The sequence below is a fragment of the Cynocephalus volans genome, chromosome 2, assembly GCF_027409185.1.
Source record: "Cynocephalus volans isolate mCynVol1 chromosome 2, mCynVol1.pri, whole genome shotgun sequence".
NCBI lineage: Eukaryota > Metazoa > Chordata > Mammalia > Dermoptera > Cynocephalidae > Cynocephalus > Cynocephalus volans.
Window position 1 is genome coordinate 52,584,683 of NC_084461.1, and position 17,312 is coordinate 52,601,994.

Below are 17,312 nucleotides of genomic sequence, written 5' to 3' on the forward strand. Positions count from 1 at the left end.
GGTAGTGTTATGCCTCCAGCTTTATTTTTTTTGCTGAGCATTGCTTTGGCTATTCGTGGTCTTTTATTGTTCCATATAAATGTCTGAATAGTTTTTTCCATTTCTGAGAAAAATGTCTTAGGAATTTTGATGGGGATTGCATTGAATTTGTATATCACTTTGGGTAGTATGGACATTTTCACTATGTTGATTCTTCCAATCCAAGAGCATGGGATATCTTTCCATCTTCTTGTATCCTCTCTAATTTCTCTCAGCAGTCGTTTGTAGTTCTCATTATAGAGATTTTTCACCTCCTTGGTTAACTCAATTCCTAAGTATTTTATTTTTTTGGTGGCTATTGTAAATGGGCAGGCTTTCTTGATTTCTCCTTCTGCATGTTCACTATTGGAGAAAAGAAATGCTACTGATTTTTGTGTGTTGATTTTGTATCCTGCTACTGTGCTGAAATCATTTATCAATTCCAAGAGTTTTTTTGTAGAGGTTTTAGGCTGTTCGATATATAGGATCATGTCATCTGCAAACAGGGACAGTTTGACTTCATCTTTTCCAATCTGGATGCCCTTTATTTCCTTCTCTTCTCTGATTGCTCTGGCTAGTACTTCCAACACTATGTTGAATAGGAGTGGTGAGAGTGGGCATCCTTGTCTAGTGCCTGTTCTTAAAGGAAAAGCTTTCAGCTTTTCCCCATTCAGGATGATATTGGCAGTGGGTTTGGCATATATGGCTTTAATTATGTTGAGATACTTTCCCTCTATACCTAACTTATAGAGGGTCTTTGTCATGAATGAGTGCTGAACTTTATCAAATGCTTTTTCAGCATCTATAGAGATGATTATATGGTCCTTGTGTTTGAGTTTATTAATATGGTGTATCACATTTATCGATTTGCGTATGTTGAACCAACCTTGCATCCCTGGGATGAATCCCACTTGATCGTGATGAATAATGTGTTGCTGTATTCTGTTTGCTAGTATTTTAGTGAGGATTTTTGCATCTATATTCATCAAGGATATCGGCCTGTAGTTTTCTTTTTTGGTTATATCTTTACCTGGTTTTGGTATCAGGATGATGTTTGCTTCATAGAATGAGTTTGGGAGATTTGCGTCCGTTTCAATCTTTTGGAATAGTTTGTAAAGAATCGGTGTCAATTCCTCTTTGAATGTTTGGTAAAATTCTGCTGTGAATCCATCTGGTCCTGGGCTTTTCTTTGTTGGGAGCCTTCTGATAACAGCTTCAATCTCCTTTATTGTTATTGGTCTGTTCAAATTTTCTACGTCTTCACGGTTCAGTTTTGGGAGCTTGTGTGTGTCCAGAAATTTATCCATTTCCTCCAGATTTTCAAATTTGTTGGCGTATAGTTGTTTATAGTAGTCTCGAATGATTCCTTGTATTTCAGATGAATCAGTTGTAATATCGCCTTTTTCATTTCTAATTTTTGTTATTTGAGTCTTCTCTCTTCTTTTTTTTGTTAGCCATGCTAATGGTTTGTCAATTTTATTTATCTTTTCAAAAAACCAACTTTTTGATTCGTTGATCTTTTGAATTGTTTTTTGGTTTTCAATTTCATTCAGTTCTGCTCTGATCTTAATGATTTCTTTCCGTCTGCTAACTTTAGGATTGGATTGTTCTTGTTTTTCTAGTTCTTTAAGGTGAAGTGTTAGGTTGTTCACTTGCCATCTTTCCATTCTTCTGAAGTGAGCATTTAATGCAATAAATTTTCCCCTCAATACTGCTTTTGCAGTATCCCACAGGTTTTGGTATGATGTATCATTGTTTTCATTAGTTTCAATAAACTTTTTGATTTCCTGCTTGATTTCTTCTTGGACCCATATGTCATTAAGTAGAATGCTGTTTAATTTCCATGTGTTTGTATAGTTTCCAGAGTTTTGTTTGTTATTAATTTCTAGTTTTAATCCATTGTGGTCTGAGAAGATACATGGGATAATTCCAATTTTTTTGAATTTATTGAGACTTGATTTGTGACCTAATATGTGATCTATCCTGGAGAATGATCCATGTGCTGCTGAGAAGAATGAATATTCTGAGGTTGTTGGGTGGAATGTTCTGTAGATATCTGCCAATTCCAATTGGTCTAGAGTCTTGTTTAGATCTTGTGTTTCTCTACTGATTCTTTGCCTAGATGATCTGTCTAATATTGACAGTGGAGTGTTCAGGTCCCCTGCTATTATGGTATTAGTGTCTATTTCCTTCTTTAGGTCTAATAGAGTTTGTTTTATAAATCTGGCTGCTCCAACATTGGGTGCGTACATATTTATGATTGTTATGTCTTCTTGATGGATCAGTCCTTTTATCATTAAGTAGTGTCCCTCATTGTCTCTTTTTATGGTTTTTAGTTTAAAGTCTATTTTGTCAGATATAAGAATAGCTATTCCAGCTCGTTTTTCTTTTCTGTTTGCATGGTAAATCTTTTTCCATCCTTTCACTCTTAGTCTGTGTGAATCTTTATGGGTGAGGTGGGTCTCTTGTAGGCAGCATATAGTTGGGTCCTGCTTTTTGATCCAGTCAGCCAGTCTGTGTCTTTTAATTGGGGAATTTAAGCCTTTAACATTAAGAGTTGTTATTGAAAGGTGTTGATTTATTCCTAGCATTTTATTGGTTGTTTGGTTGTCTTAGGTGTCTTTTGTTCCTTGCTTTCTGATTTACTGTTTGGTTTCTTTGTTTGTTGGTTCCTTAGGTTGTAGATAGTGTTTTTGTCAGCTTGTTTTCTCTTCATGAATGCCATTTTTATTGTACTAGCGGGTTTAGATTTTTCTTAGGTTTTTATGGCAGTGGTAGTTATTTTTCAGGAACCAAACCCAGTACTCCCTTGAGGATTTCTTGTAAGGGTGGTCTTGTGGTAGTGAACTCCCGCAGTTTTTGTTTGTCTGAGAAATATACTATTTGCCCCTCATTTCGGAAGGATAGCCTTGCAGGGTAGAGTATTCTTGGCTGGCAATCTTTGTCTTTTAGTATTTTGAAAATATCATCCCATTCCTTTCTAGCTTTTAGGGTTTGTGATGAAAAGTCTGATGTTAACCTGATTGGGGCTCCCTTATAGGTGATTTGACGCTTCTCTCTTGCAGCTTTTAAGATTCTCTCTTTGTCTCTGAGTTTTGCCAATTTGACTATGACATGTCTTGGAGAAGGCCTTTTTGGGTTGAATACGTTTGGAGATCGCTGAGCTTCCTGGATCTGAAGATCAGTGATTTTTCCTATACCTGGGAAGTTTTCTGCCACTATTTTGTGGAATATGTTTTCAATGGAATCTCCATTTTCCTCCCCTTCTGGAATACCCATGACTCGGATATTTGAGTGCTTGAGGTTGTCTGATATCTCTCTCAGATTTTCTTCCATGTCCTTGATTCTTTTTTCTTTCTTTTTGTCTGCTTGTGTTATTTCAAACAGCCCATCTTCAAGTTCAGAGGTTCTCTCTTCAACTTCGACAAGCCTGCTGGTTAAACTCTCCATTGTGTTTTTTATTTCGCTGAATAACTTCTTCAGTTCAGCAAGTTCTGCTACATTTTTTTTCAGGACATTGATTTCCTTGTATATTTCCTCTTTCAGATCCTGTATACTTTTCCTCATTTCATCATGATGTCTAGCTGTGTTTTCTTGTATCTCATTCAGTTTCCTTAGAATTATCACTCGAAATTCCTTGTCAGTTATTTCAAGGGCTTCTTGTTCTATAGGATCTAGAGTATGAGATTTATTAACTTTTGGTGGTGTACTTTCTTGATTTTTTGTATTTCTGGTGTCTTTTTTTTGGTGTTTATTCATTGTGGCAGGGGGTTTCACAGTCCACCGGTTTGAGACTAATGACTAACTAGGATGTTGCTGTGGTTGCCAATTTGGTATGGCTCCCGCCGTGACTGCTCAGTTGGCCTCTAGTGTCTTGTGTGTGTGGTTGCCTCGGGTCTTGGGCTTCTCCGGGCACCACCTTTCTGGTCAGCTTGTACTCTGCTGGGCTGGCGGATCACGTACCACAGGGTGTGTGATCTCTGTTGAGCTTTCACTTTCTGTACAGGACTTCTCCCCGTTCCATGTGCTCTGGCCCAGGCTGTTAGATCGTGCAGTGGCGACCCCACCGGGTGTGTGGTTTCTGTCGAGTCTCCGCCTCCCTGGCCGCACGTCTCCCCGCTCTGTGCACACTGTGCTGGGCTGGGGTGTGTCTTCTGCACCCCTCGTCTATCAGCTGGGCCTTCAAGACCCTGCTCAGCACCGCCTCGCCCAGGAAGTCTACCAGGTTTCTGCTAGGCACAGACGACCGGTCTCTCTGGGTGCCTTTGTAGCACTGTGTAGATCTTTCTCGGGTCTTGTTCACCTTTGTATCCCCCCAGTATAAACCGAGTCTAGTGCCCGCCTGCAGCCTGCTCTCCGGCAGGTTCAAGCGGACCTGGGAACTCTCCTGCCACACTATTCCCAACCAGAAATTCGTTAGGCTTTTTTCCAAACTGGTGGTCGCAGAGATGGTATCTGCCTCCCAGTAACAGGAAGTTTACTGGGGCCGGAGTCCAGGGTGTGGTGGAGTGACAGTCGGCCCGCCCGTACTTCCTAGCCCTCCCAACACTGGTCGGGACGCCCCACACCCCCAGCCCCGCCAGAGAACCGGGGAGGGAGTGGGAGAGGAGGCCGGCCCGCAGGGTCCGGAAAGCCCCGCGCCAGGCCAAGCAAATGGGCTCAGTGATGGCCGAGCAGGGCGGAGCTGCCCGCACCTGGGAAAATGGAGGCAGCACCGGGGCAGTGAGTGGCCTGGTGGTGCAGGCGGGAGCCGCGTGGGCATCCACCCCCCGAACAGAGCTTTGCCAGGGATCACTCACAGTGCTGTGCCAGGTCGGGCGCTCGCTCTGTCTCTGGTTTGTTGCCTTCCATGTTCTCGGCGCTGCCGCCTCGGGCTGTTCCGTCGCGGCGCCGCTCGGGCACTCCCAGGAATCTTCTTTAATGCCGGCCTGAAACCTCGAATCCTGAATAGGGCAGCTGGCCGCCTTCAGTGCGGCCCCAGCCTCCGGGATCCTGGCTGCATCCACAGCAGCCCTGGCGCCGTGTTCCCTGTTTCAAGACTCGCTTTTGCAGCTAAGAATCAGTTCTTTTCCTGCTCCACACTTCAAAGCTGTTGCCTGTAAATGAGGCAGCCTCTCCTGCCGGGGGCAAAGTGGCGTTGAGCCCCCACGACCGGCCAGCAGCAGCAGTCCTCCCTTAAGAGATGGCCAGAGGAAGGTCCTGGTGGACAATTTCTGCTGTAATGAACAGTTCCCACTGTGGTGGACAGTTCCTGCTGTGGTGGAGAGTCCCCAGTGTGGTGGACAGTCCCCTGTGATGGACAGTTCCCGCTGTGGTGGAGAGTTCCCACTGTGGTGGACAGTTCCCGCTGTGGTGGACAGTTCCGGCTGTGATGGACAGTTCCCACTGTGGTTGACAGTCCCACTGTCATGGACAGTTCTCGCTGTGGTGGACAGTTCCTGCTGTGGTGGACAGTCGCTGTGGGAGCTCAGATTTGCCTCGCCTGAGCAGCATCTCACCTCAAGGCGCTGTGCATCTTTCCTCTTTCCACTTGAGGGCCTTCTCCAATGCCTCAGGAGCCTGTTCAGCCTTGCAACTCGTGTGTGCCTGGGGTTAACATCACTGGAGACAATCTTCAACCAGTAGGAGACAGGAGCTGGTGGACAAATACCTCAACCAGCCATTCTGCAGGTGGACAGTTCCAGGGATAGGGCTCCATTGCCCACCATGGCAATCTCAATAACACACACTCATATTGGCATTTCATCCCCCTCTCTCTCACTCCCCTACTCCCTTGCTACTGTTCCTGGCAACTATTCCTTCACTCAAGTCCTTCTCTCATGTTCTTCTTTTCCAAGGAACTCAAATTAAGATAGCTGACTTGTTTTGAAGAATTAAGGGCATTAAGAGGGAAAGTGATAATTTTAGGAGGTATAATCAACTGGATTTAGTGAGTGATGAGACTGGAAGAGGGAAAGGTATGGGAAAGGAAAAACAAAAGTAGTGCCCCATTGTCAGCATCAACTACATTCTACCATATAGGCAGTTCCTGGTTACCTATGCTTGGCTTATCTGCACTCCTGATGTATAAAGGCTGGCTGGTCCCAGGCAGAGTGCCAAAGAATGTAAGAGCATATCCCTTCTAGGTGCTGCCAGAAGCTTCCCTACTCTCCATCCTCCCATTCCCAATTGCCACTTTCAGAACATTCAAGAACCATTTACAAGCTCTATATCCAGCTCTTCACTTGGCCTCTGGGAAGTTCTGGTGAAACTGAGAGAAAAGAGAAGGGAAAGGAAAAAGACTGAGAGCAGGGTAGAGAGGAAAGAGAAATAAAAGGGAAAGAAGTGGAGAGGATTATGATGGGAGGAAAAAGGGACTAAGGGGCTATGAGATCATTTGTGTCCCTCTGCAGGTAAGATCCTAAGTCATTCTCAGTGCTTCCCTGACCAGCCTCCTCTCCCTTGAAAATGAATGGCATGTTTCAAAGGTTTTTCTACCAGCAAAGATAGGGAAATGTCAAGGATAAATAGGCTCCCTTCTAGGTCAGTCCAACTTTTCATTTTCATTTACAAACAATGGTCAAAGGCAAAGTCAACGCCAGTATGACTTGCAAACTAGAACCCACATCGGCTTTCTATTGGAGGTAGGAGGAGATTTGAAATAATAAAAAACATAATCAGAACTAGTACCATTGGATGGGAAAAAGAAAGCCATTTATAGTATGGTGACGCTTGTTAAATAAATCATGAAAATGTCAAATGTTCCTCAGCACAATAATGCCAGGTGTTATGGTTTTGAAATGAAAAAGGTCAAAGTCAAGCTAACAAGAAACATGCTTTCTTCATATGAGACTGCATGGACATCAAAAAAATCAATGTTTATTTTGGCAAGTTGGACTGGATTCTTACAAAAACTAATGGGGAAGTTCTTGCTCATGGGAAAACTAAACTGGAACTGGAGCACACTCAGTTCAGGGGACAGGAACAAACACCCTAACCCTGTGCAGTTGATGATTACCAAATAAAGAAGAGATGCCATTTGCATCCAACCAAATCCTGGGCTCTCAATTGTGTGAGACTCAAGAGGTATCTGAGGCAATAGGTCTGAAAGTTCTCCTGCTGTGTGGAGGGGGGTAAAATTGCCCAGAAGGGGCTTGGGACACTGGCCTGGGGAATTCCAAAGAGGGGGCTGTATGGAGAGAAAATAAGAGTTCAGGCAGAGACAGAGCATCCAGAAGCCTAAGTCTATGGGTTCTTCCATTGTATGGTATGAAAGGACAGATTGTTACCACCTCTCTCCTCCCACACTGTGCTGGGCTTCTGAAATCATCCATATGGCCCTTCCGGAAAGGACATTCTATGCCTCTATCACAGTCTGAATTGTGTTAGTCTGGAAAGCCATGGCAGAGCCTCCAGTGAAGACAGGGGTGGAGGATATCAGCCCCTCTCGTGCACTCCTTGGCCAGGTCTCTGGTTCACAGCAGGAGTGGCAGAGCCTCCACTGGCCATTCCAGAGCTTTGGTGCAAACTGGAAAAGGCACCTTGCTTTTTCATGCATAGTTGAGCCAACAAAAAAGGTGTCTTTATTGGATGAATAAGGCCATCACTCACAGCTTGGGGAGCAGCTTATGGGCTAGATTTTAGCCCCCACTCACTCCCCTCATCCCAGGCCTTTATGCAAAGCATGAACAGCACAGCATGGTGGCCCTGAGCAATGGAGGGATCCGTGTTGCAGCAGCATCCCCATCCCTACACTCAAGCACTAGGGAAGAGAGCACAGGGGAAGCGGCAGAGCCAGGGAAGGACCGGCCCTGCCACCACCATCGCCCATGGATCCTCCAGGGCGATGCTCCAGATGTACTCAGAGGACGGAAGCAAGCTTCACCTGCCTTTCAGAGGAACAGGTACAAGGTACTAGGCACACCACCAGAGGAGTTTAAGTGCATGTTGGAGGAGATAGAACCAGAGAAATCCTGAGAGATGGAGGTGAGGAGAAGAAATGTGGAGGAGAAGAAGAGCTCATGGGGAAGGGCGAGAGCAGGAGCACAGACTCAGACGCTCCAGCTCAGCCATGGGGAGCAACCTGCACTCATTTCAGCACAGGGGTGAGATGGGAAACAAAAGGGGCCCAGGCTACTGTGGAAAGAAAAGTTAAATCCCAAGGGGTTGATAAAGACAAAAATGTATAATCGATTTTTTTAAGTAATAAAAGAATAACATAATTTTCTTTTTTAATTTTTAAGGAAATCCCAAGAGATGGGAGAAGACAGGACAAGGGCTTCCCTTGGTCGCCAAGCCAGCTGATGACACTGACGCAGAACAGTAGGACACTCAAAAGCCCTGGTCTGTAGGTCACCACCATCTCACTTCTTCCCTTTACTCTAGGTGAGTTGTGCTTAGATGCTTGCAAACAACCACAATTCTCAACACTCTCTTGATTAAAAAAAATGCATCACTAACCTAAAAGTTGGTTCATACCATAGTTATAAAAGCTTAGAGGATTGAACTGAATATGCACACATCCTGTGACATAATCTACAAACTTTGAAAGAAATCAGTTTCATCGTAGCTCATCTACTTGTCATTCCTTCCTCCCTAAAAGTAAATACAAGCCCCACCCCCCAAAAGGCAGTAACTTGAAATATTTGAGTTCTGTGTAAATATTAACTAACATACATATGGACATACATATGCACATACATATGCACATTATTAAGATTTCCTTTTTTATTTTCTTTTCTTTTTGTTTTTCATAGGAAAAAAACAGATTCCTTTAAATATAGACTAAAACATAGCTAAAATAAATTTATAAAACTTATATTTATGAAAAATTTTTTAGGAATGTCTTTTCCGAAGAAGGTGCAAAAGCCAATGTTCCTGCATGTAGCTCATCCGGGGAAACACTGACCACTTTCCAAGATATCACAGAAGGAAGATCACATCTGGCCTCTGTGTTTAGGTGAGAAAGCACTTTCAGCTTACTTTTCCTCCTTTTTTGATAGGTCTGGGCTAAAACATGAAGAGGCTCAGCCAGTGAGTCTGGATCACATGACAAGAGCAATCCTCACAGACAGCATTTAACTAAAAACAATTTGCTGAGCACCTGCACATAGCAGGCTCTGTGCTAGGGACCAGGGATTACAAAATGAATAAGACCTACCCTTAAGAATCTACTATCTAATCAAGGAGTTAGGCTTTAAAAAATTGATAATTATAGACCCCTCCATTAAGATCATTTCTAAAGGTATAAAGTAGAGCAGTAGTGTATCAGTTGTGGTGCTTTGGGCTACAAATAGAGGAAAATCTAAGTCTGGTTTAAATGATAAGACATTTATTATCTTACCCAAGAGAAGTCCAGAGCCAGAGAGATTTCAGGGTGGGCTCAGTCAGTGATTCAACAGATTGAAAATCTAGATTATTTCTATCTTTCCACTGGGCCATTCTCAGCACATTGACTATAATCCTCATGTTTGACTCTAATTGGTACAAGATTGCTGCCACTGCTCCAGGCATCACTTCCTCGCACAGTAGCAGAAAAAAAAAAATAAAAAACAGTTTCTCTGAACATTTCTTTCTTTTACTGAAAGGAAAATTGTTCCAGAAGCGCCCCAGCAAACTTTCCCTCAGGTCTCATTGGCCAGAATTACAGCTCAAGCCCACACCTAAACTGATCGCTTAGAGGAGGCAGTTTGATTCCGTGATTAACTTAGACAAATGATGAGTCACCTGTTGCAGCTAAGATGGAATCATTCCCAGGGCACATGGCTACAGATTCTCTTATCAGAAAGGAAGCAGAGAAAAGAAGGAGGAAGAGGAGGGAGCAGAATTTAGAAAGCCTGTCGGGGAGACAATCAGCAAGGCAGCCACAGTGGCCTGGACGCAGGGCTATCGCTTCTGCCAGTAGGCATCGGAGAGGCTTCCAGAACAATGGAAGTGAGCCAGCAACAACAGCAGACACAGGCACAACCCTGTACCTCCACATAAAAGAACCACTCCAACTAAATCCAGACCCTCTTTTTATTCCTGTGTTAGCCAATAACCAAATCTATGTCTTTTATTTCAAAGAGGCTGCTGGAGCTGTTAATCCCATCCAGGCTAACCCATCTTTGACTGAGATACCTAAACCTTCTGGGGCCTCAACTACAGCCCCACCTCAAATTCCTCCACTTCAGGAGAGTGCAAAATGGTTTTATTTTTAATGTAGAGGTAAATAATAATGATGTTTAGAGTGGGTTTTTTTTTAACCTCATACAAAACATAATACTTTCTAATTGTTGACAAATGACAATAGAGAGGAATAAAAAAGGCAAAAAACACAACGATATCAGAGTGGACATTTGGTGATGCTGTCATTGACTCTTCTTTACAGAAATGTGGGCTTCTAGGAGGGCAAAATCAGCCAGGGCTGCCTGAGTGCGCTGAGTGCTGAGCAAGAGCCCATCAGAGAGAGACAAGAAAATACACATGAAGTCCTCACGCTGTTTCATTTAAACAGAAAATGGTACAAAGATGAAAATAGAGAAGGCACATGGCAAAGCCTAGTAACCTACAGCCCTGCTAAATAGAAAACGTGGAGACTCACCACAGGGCAGCTCCATAAAGCCACTCTGGATGCCATTTTGCTAATTGTGTTTGCTATGATACCAGCACTGCTTAGCTGGCTCCCAGAGTATCTCCATAATGGCAAGCACTTGCCAGGAGCGGGAGTGATTTTTATTTGATATCCATACAAAGCAGAAGCAAATGAATTACCATAATGAGAAGCAACATAATGATGTGGAGATGTACAAACTGCCATTGTGTTTAATAACAACAAAGCTTTCCCTTTTGAATTAAATTCACAGGAAGATTCTTATTGAAGCATCACTGTAGTGACACCAAGTTGTTTGGAAAACACACACACACACACACACACACACACACGCTTTCCAAAGTATTTCAGGCCTGTGATTACTAGAAAGGTTGTTAGGAGAATGTTTTTCTTCCATTTTTATTCTCAGTAAAATTGACTTAGTTGTAGCACTACACAGCTGCAATTTGTGAAGTAAATGGCAAAGCTAAATGTGCCGAAACCCAACATGTTCCCTGAGCAACAAAGGGATGGAAGGCAAATGTTACAGTATTATTGACAACGCTGGGAATGCTTGTACAAGCATCTGCTTCATAAAGGGGGGGACCTACATTATAAACAAAAGGAGTCTCCCAACAAGTCCTGCCACCTCAAATTCTGGTTTTGATTTGAATTTTCACTCCAGTTAGAACAAATATTTCGTCTTTTTACCTTTTCCCTCCAAAATAAAAAATTCTCTGATTTGTATTCTGGAAGCCTCCCCATAACTGACTCTTTCATATTCTTTTCTTCCTTTAAAATGATTTCCTATATTTTCTGGTATTTACCTTTTTTCCACCACTTGATTTTCAACAATGGACGAAGATATCACTGAATATGGCATTAATTTAAACCTGTTTCCATGGTCATCATGAGGCCATTGTCCTCTTCTCAGACTGAGGGTCCACTGTGTGAGCAGTATGTGTCCCACTCCACCCCAGTCCTTCCAATCCTACCATGTGTATCTATTCACAATGAAACATCCTGGTTTCACTACTGGATAAACCCAGAGCCAGACTGTGACCTACATTAGACTGAGCCAGACTTGAGAAAAATCTGCAGTGAAATTTTATGGAACTAGCAGTCGGGAGCCTGGATTCTGGGTCCAGCCCACTATTGTATGTGATGGAGGCAAGTCCGTCTCTTTGTGTGTGTTTCAGTTTTCCCAACTGTAAAATGGGCATAATATCTGCTCCACCCACATCATGGGGTGTCCTGCAAATCAAATCATATCCAAGTGTTTTGTAGACTGTTATTACTATGCTCATGAGAAACAATAGGAGATCTTTTAGTAAGCCCAAAACACCTCCAGAGGATCATATAATTTGTAATGATGTGTATTTTGATTTTTGTCATTTTATCATCCAACAAATATTCACTGAGTTCCCATTTGATGCAAGGCACAATCGTCAGTGCTGTGGAAACATATATATTATGATGCTGAAGGAAGGCATAAACAAAGTGAGAGAGAAGGCACACCCATAGAAAAAGACCACAGAAACAGAGTCCAAGCATAAGGATGAATGGGAGGCAGAATGACCCAGTGATTAAATTTGGCATCATACCTTCTGGGTCTGAATCCTGCCTCTGTCATTGACCAGCCATGTGACCTTGGGCCAGTTCCTTAACCTCTCTATTCCTCAGTTTTCTCATCTGTAAAATGGGAGAAATGATAGTACCTACCTTATAAACTTGTTTTGAGGAGTGTTCATATATCTATAATTCTTTAAACAGTGCCTGGCACACTTAGTTAATGTTAGCTGAAAGTAAAGAAGACACCTATGGTACAATAATTGAGACGGAGAAAGAGCACTAAAGATTGGTGGTCAAGAGTGGCTCAGGGGTCCTGATCTATGGTTTGAAGGTTAGGAGAGGGGGGTCTGTAACCAGGTGCTCTAGATGGAGTAAGAGCTAGTCTCTGCTACCTCTCCATGGCCAAAAGCTGGAGTGGATAAACGGGTTATAATTCAAAGCTGCCCATAGATTTTCTGTTTCTCTACAGACTCAGGTTTGAATTTACCTTGGAAAGCATATTGCTTTATTTGTTTTTGAGAAAGAAAAAACATCACTTTAATGAGCTATTTGGTCCTACAAAGGTAAATCTAAATCTACTATTACTGGAATTATAAAGTTCTTGACAATGAGAAGCAAAACTGCTTTGCATAATAACACTGAGGCCATCCCATCAGGCTTGCATGAAATACATAGGACTCTACCTATAGATATCTATAAAGGGAGGGAGGGAGAAAGGACAGAAGTGAGAGAGTTTAAAAGTTAGTTGTAAGTGTGGTCACTTCTGCCCAAGGAGTGGGTAAGGACTAAACTGAGATTCTGCTGTTCACTCCACGGTTTCCAGTCCCCATGCCTTTAAACTGTATGAGCATCTCACCGCAGCAAATGGAATTCTGAAGTTAAAATAAGCTTTCCCAGAACAGCTACTTCATCTAGTGTTCTGCTAAGAAAATGATGGTCTAGTTGAAACTTGAAGGGTCAGCGGGTTTACTGAGAAAGGTGCATCTGTCTGCAATGTGGCTCTCCTCCAAGTGGTTTTCAAGGTTAATTTCTTGCATAGATTTTGCCTTACACACTGACTTTAGAAACTAATTCCCAGGAAAGATCTGGCTGTACTAAATATTATTATTTTGAGGAGTCAAAATAAGCTTTTGTGGGTAGAATTTATCCCAGCAGATTGTATTAATGGAGGGAGAAGGGCTAGTGGAGATCAGGCATGGCGAGGAACATGGGTCTTCCTTGACCCTCTCTTTTGGGAGCTTGTATGCTGTGGCCTGGGCTCCAGTAAAGATGATATCCTAAAGTGCTGTCTTATGGAGAGGAGGTACTAGGCCCCTGCAAAAAGACTGCAGACTAGGAGCTGAGATCCAGTGGGAGACCTTGGTCTCTGGACTTCAGAAAGATTCCTATCTCGTATCTGAAGTTAAGGCGGAAGAAGGGTCCGTATATTAATTTCTTCTAAGATCCTTTACTTTTCAGTGGAGTATTTCTTCTTAATCATGAGGCATGATCTAGGCTATGTTTTGGGCCAAGTGGTAAAGGGGATCAGGAAGGGAAATGGAACAGTAGCCCAGAAAAGTCAGGGTCAAGAAGATTAAAGCACATTTGAGGAGGAGAACAGCTGGCCGGGTCTGACCCCTGTGTTGTAGCCCTTTGTTAGGAAGCTTTACAGTAAAGACATTCTACTTCAGTTAATATCTGTCCTCTGCAAACACATGTTAAATGGAAGTCACTGCACATTACCCCTGAGCAGACAATTGAGAACACCCCTCCCAGAGGAGGCAGGACTGGGCCCTGAGAAAGGGCGCTCCTGGAGTTTGCCCTAGTGAGCTCCAGACCCCAATACCTATTGCTCTTCTGGCCTCTTGACTTGGAAGTTTCATAAATAGCTCAATGGTCCTATTGGTTCTGCAGTCGGAATATCTCTTACATCCACCCTCTTGTCTCCACCCCCACCCCCACCCCTGCCCTCTGCTAGCCAGGTCTCCATATCGCTCTGTAGGATGACTGTCTCCAGTTTTGCTCCCCTCCAGGTCATCCTCCAAACAATAGCTGGAGGGATTGTTCTCAAAGTAGAAACCTGATCAAGTCCCCGTCCCCTTCAATACCTTCCCATTTCCTAGAGAGTGAAGCCCAAACTCCTTGGAAGGGCATATACGAGTATGAAACTTTGTGACCTGGGCTCTGCATGTACCTCCAGCTTCAGGCCTTGCCATCCCCTTCTCCTGCTCTCCACTCCCCTCAACTCCTCCCCAACACGCACATACTTCCCACTCCAATCAGACTGGGCTTATTTTGACTCCTCAATGATAGTGTTCTCTCTTCCTCCAGCCACTTGCATATCCTGTTTCCTCTTCCTGGAAGATCCTAGACACCTCTTCACCTGGCTAACTCTCTTCCTCACCCCAGGTGCCAGCTGAAGCATCACTTCTGCCAGGAAGCCTTTCAGGACCAGCCAGAGCCTGCCTTGCATCCAGCAGCACATGCATGTGCCCCCCTCACTGCACTGGCCACTCATTTTTGTAAACACCGTTTTATTCCTGGGAAGGAAGAACCAAAGTGAGAGACATTAACCAACAGACAGGACTTGATGACTTATGGAATGTGTGGAGAGAAACACAGAACCTTCTCATTTCCTATTTTGCTCTTTATCCATCCCCCACTCAATATCAAGGAAATCTGTCATTATTTCCTAACTTAGGTTTCACATGTCAACAAAAAGATTAGAACTACTTTATACGCACTGGTCCTACCGTGCCAGACAATTGGCAAGAAGTTACAGAGAATGCAGTCTGTACTTGCCTTTTATTGCAGAACAGCACATTCCTGGAGACCATGTCATAAAGTGGATCACTGAAAACCAAATTACATTTTCCCATAGGAACAATGTCATAATTAGAGGTTGTATTCCTGACAAAGGACTTGGCTTCATGTAAATAGTAGACATGAAAAAAAAAATTTCACAAAAGCAAAGATTCAAGTAACTATAAATCCTTGTAATAGTTTAAAATAATAAAATTTTCTCCAAGTACTATAAACCAGACAGAATTAAAGGAGTGCACACTGATTATTGAGGGACTCCAATGTACCATAAAGGGTACATTAAAATATAACTACTGTGTCATAAATTAGAACTTGAAACTACCTTTAATATAGTCATTGCACACTTCATTAACAATTGGAAGACAGGGCAGTGCCACGGTTAAAGTGCGCCATTGGGAGAGCTGAACTGCAGGCCTGCCCTCTAGACTGAGAGCTCTGTGAAGGCAGAGGCTGGACCTGCTCAAGGTAGGGATGGTGCCTGCACAGAGCGTGGCTCAAAATTTTTACAATGAATATCCCAGGATTGAGTCGCCACTTTGGGCAAGTAAGTCACTTTCTGAGTCTGTGTCTCCTCGTTTGCAAAACAAAGAAGCTGAACTATAAGTCTATAAGGTCCCTTCTAGCTCCAAAATTCTAAGACTGCCAATTTGCTCTCAGAATCCAGAAGAGTTTGTGGGTGTGGACAACTGCTACTTTGGTGAACCACAATAAATAAAGCCTCTAGTATTCATACTCTTGTGTAGTTCCCACTTGCATTGTAGGCTTGCATATTGGGGCTGTTCACTTGTTACACTCCCTCTTGGAACCCATGTGCTATGTTATGAGGTCCCTTTTGGAACCCATGTGCCACATGGAGGAGAACAAAGGCATTCTGGTGGACAGCCCCAGCTGAGCTCCCAGCCTACTGCCAGCACCAACTGCTAGTCATGTGAAGAAGGATCTTGTACATCACAGTCCAGTTGAGCTCCTAGATGACAGCAGTCCCAGCTGACATCATGTGGAGCAGAAGAACCTCCCAACTGAACCTAGTCGACCTGTAGAGTCATGAAAGATAATAAAACAATTGTTGTTTAAAGGCACTAAGTTTCAGGGTGGTTCATTATGTAGCAATAGCTAACTGAAATACTAAGACATCACTTAAATGGCTTTGGGCTTTTGTAAAAAGTGAATTGTCCAAGGAAGACTGAATAATGTATATCTTCTCCATGTGAATTTTCCTATACCAAGGAACATTCAAAATATTCCAATTATCTTAAAATAAACTCAGAATACTATAGTAGTGTTCAAAATATTTGTAGTAGATGAAGATGTTTCCTCTTCCTGAAAAATATTTTTCCTCTTTACCTTCTCTTGAGACAGTAAAGTTGTTCAAATGCATAATCAAATAAAGGTCACAAGGAAATCATATGTGCTATTTAGTCATCCTACTTGACACTGTGTTGGCAGCTCCCAGAACATTCCCTCATCACCGATAATTCATAAAAACAATTATCAAGCAGAGCAAAGACTTAAACATAAGAGTGTAGTAGAGTGTCTGTTAAGGCAGAACTTCACTTTTACCTGATAAAGAAACTGTTGACATTCAGAACTAGGGAGAAAAGGGTAAATTTGTATGAGACTATGGACTTTCTTAAAGTAGAGAGATGTATCTTAATTTTTTGTTTGTTTGTTTTCTCTGGGTGTGTGTGGTTGTTGTTGTTTGGGTTTTTGTGGGATTGTTTTTGGCTACTATAATGAAATACCATAAACTGGGTAGCTTATAAACAATAGAAATTTATTACTCTTGGGTCTAGAGGTTGGGAAGGTACCAGCAGATTCAGTGTCTGGTGAGAGCCCAATTTCTGGTTCATACACAGCACTTTCTAGCTGTGTCCTCACATGACAGAAGGGACAAGGCAGCTCTTTGGTGCCTGCTTTATAAGGGCACTAATCCCATCCCTGAGGACCCCTCCCTCATGACCAAATCACCTCCCCAAAGACCCCACCTCTTTATACATTCATGTTGGGGATTAAGATTTCAATGTGAATTTGGGGGGTGGGGGACACAAACATTCAGTGCATACAGGATGAGACCCCCAACCTACCAAAATAAAACCAGCATGAGGAATAGAAAGAGGCTGAGTCGGGGGACATTCCCTGTTTGAAGTCAGGTGGTCAAAGGAATAGTGGTTGGGGAAGTGACTGTGTGGATGAATTTTTTTTTTAATCTGTCAAGTTAGATTGTCTGCTCAACTTTGATGTGAAATTCCTCTGGCAAGTCATGAATAAGAGGTGGAGGACAATCTTTCCTCAAACCTTGAAGAACCAACCTGGGTATCAAGGCATCAGCCACATTCTTCAAACATTGCCACACTGACACCTCAGGAATCTC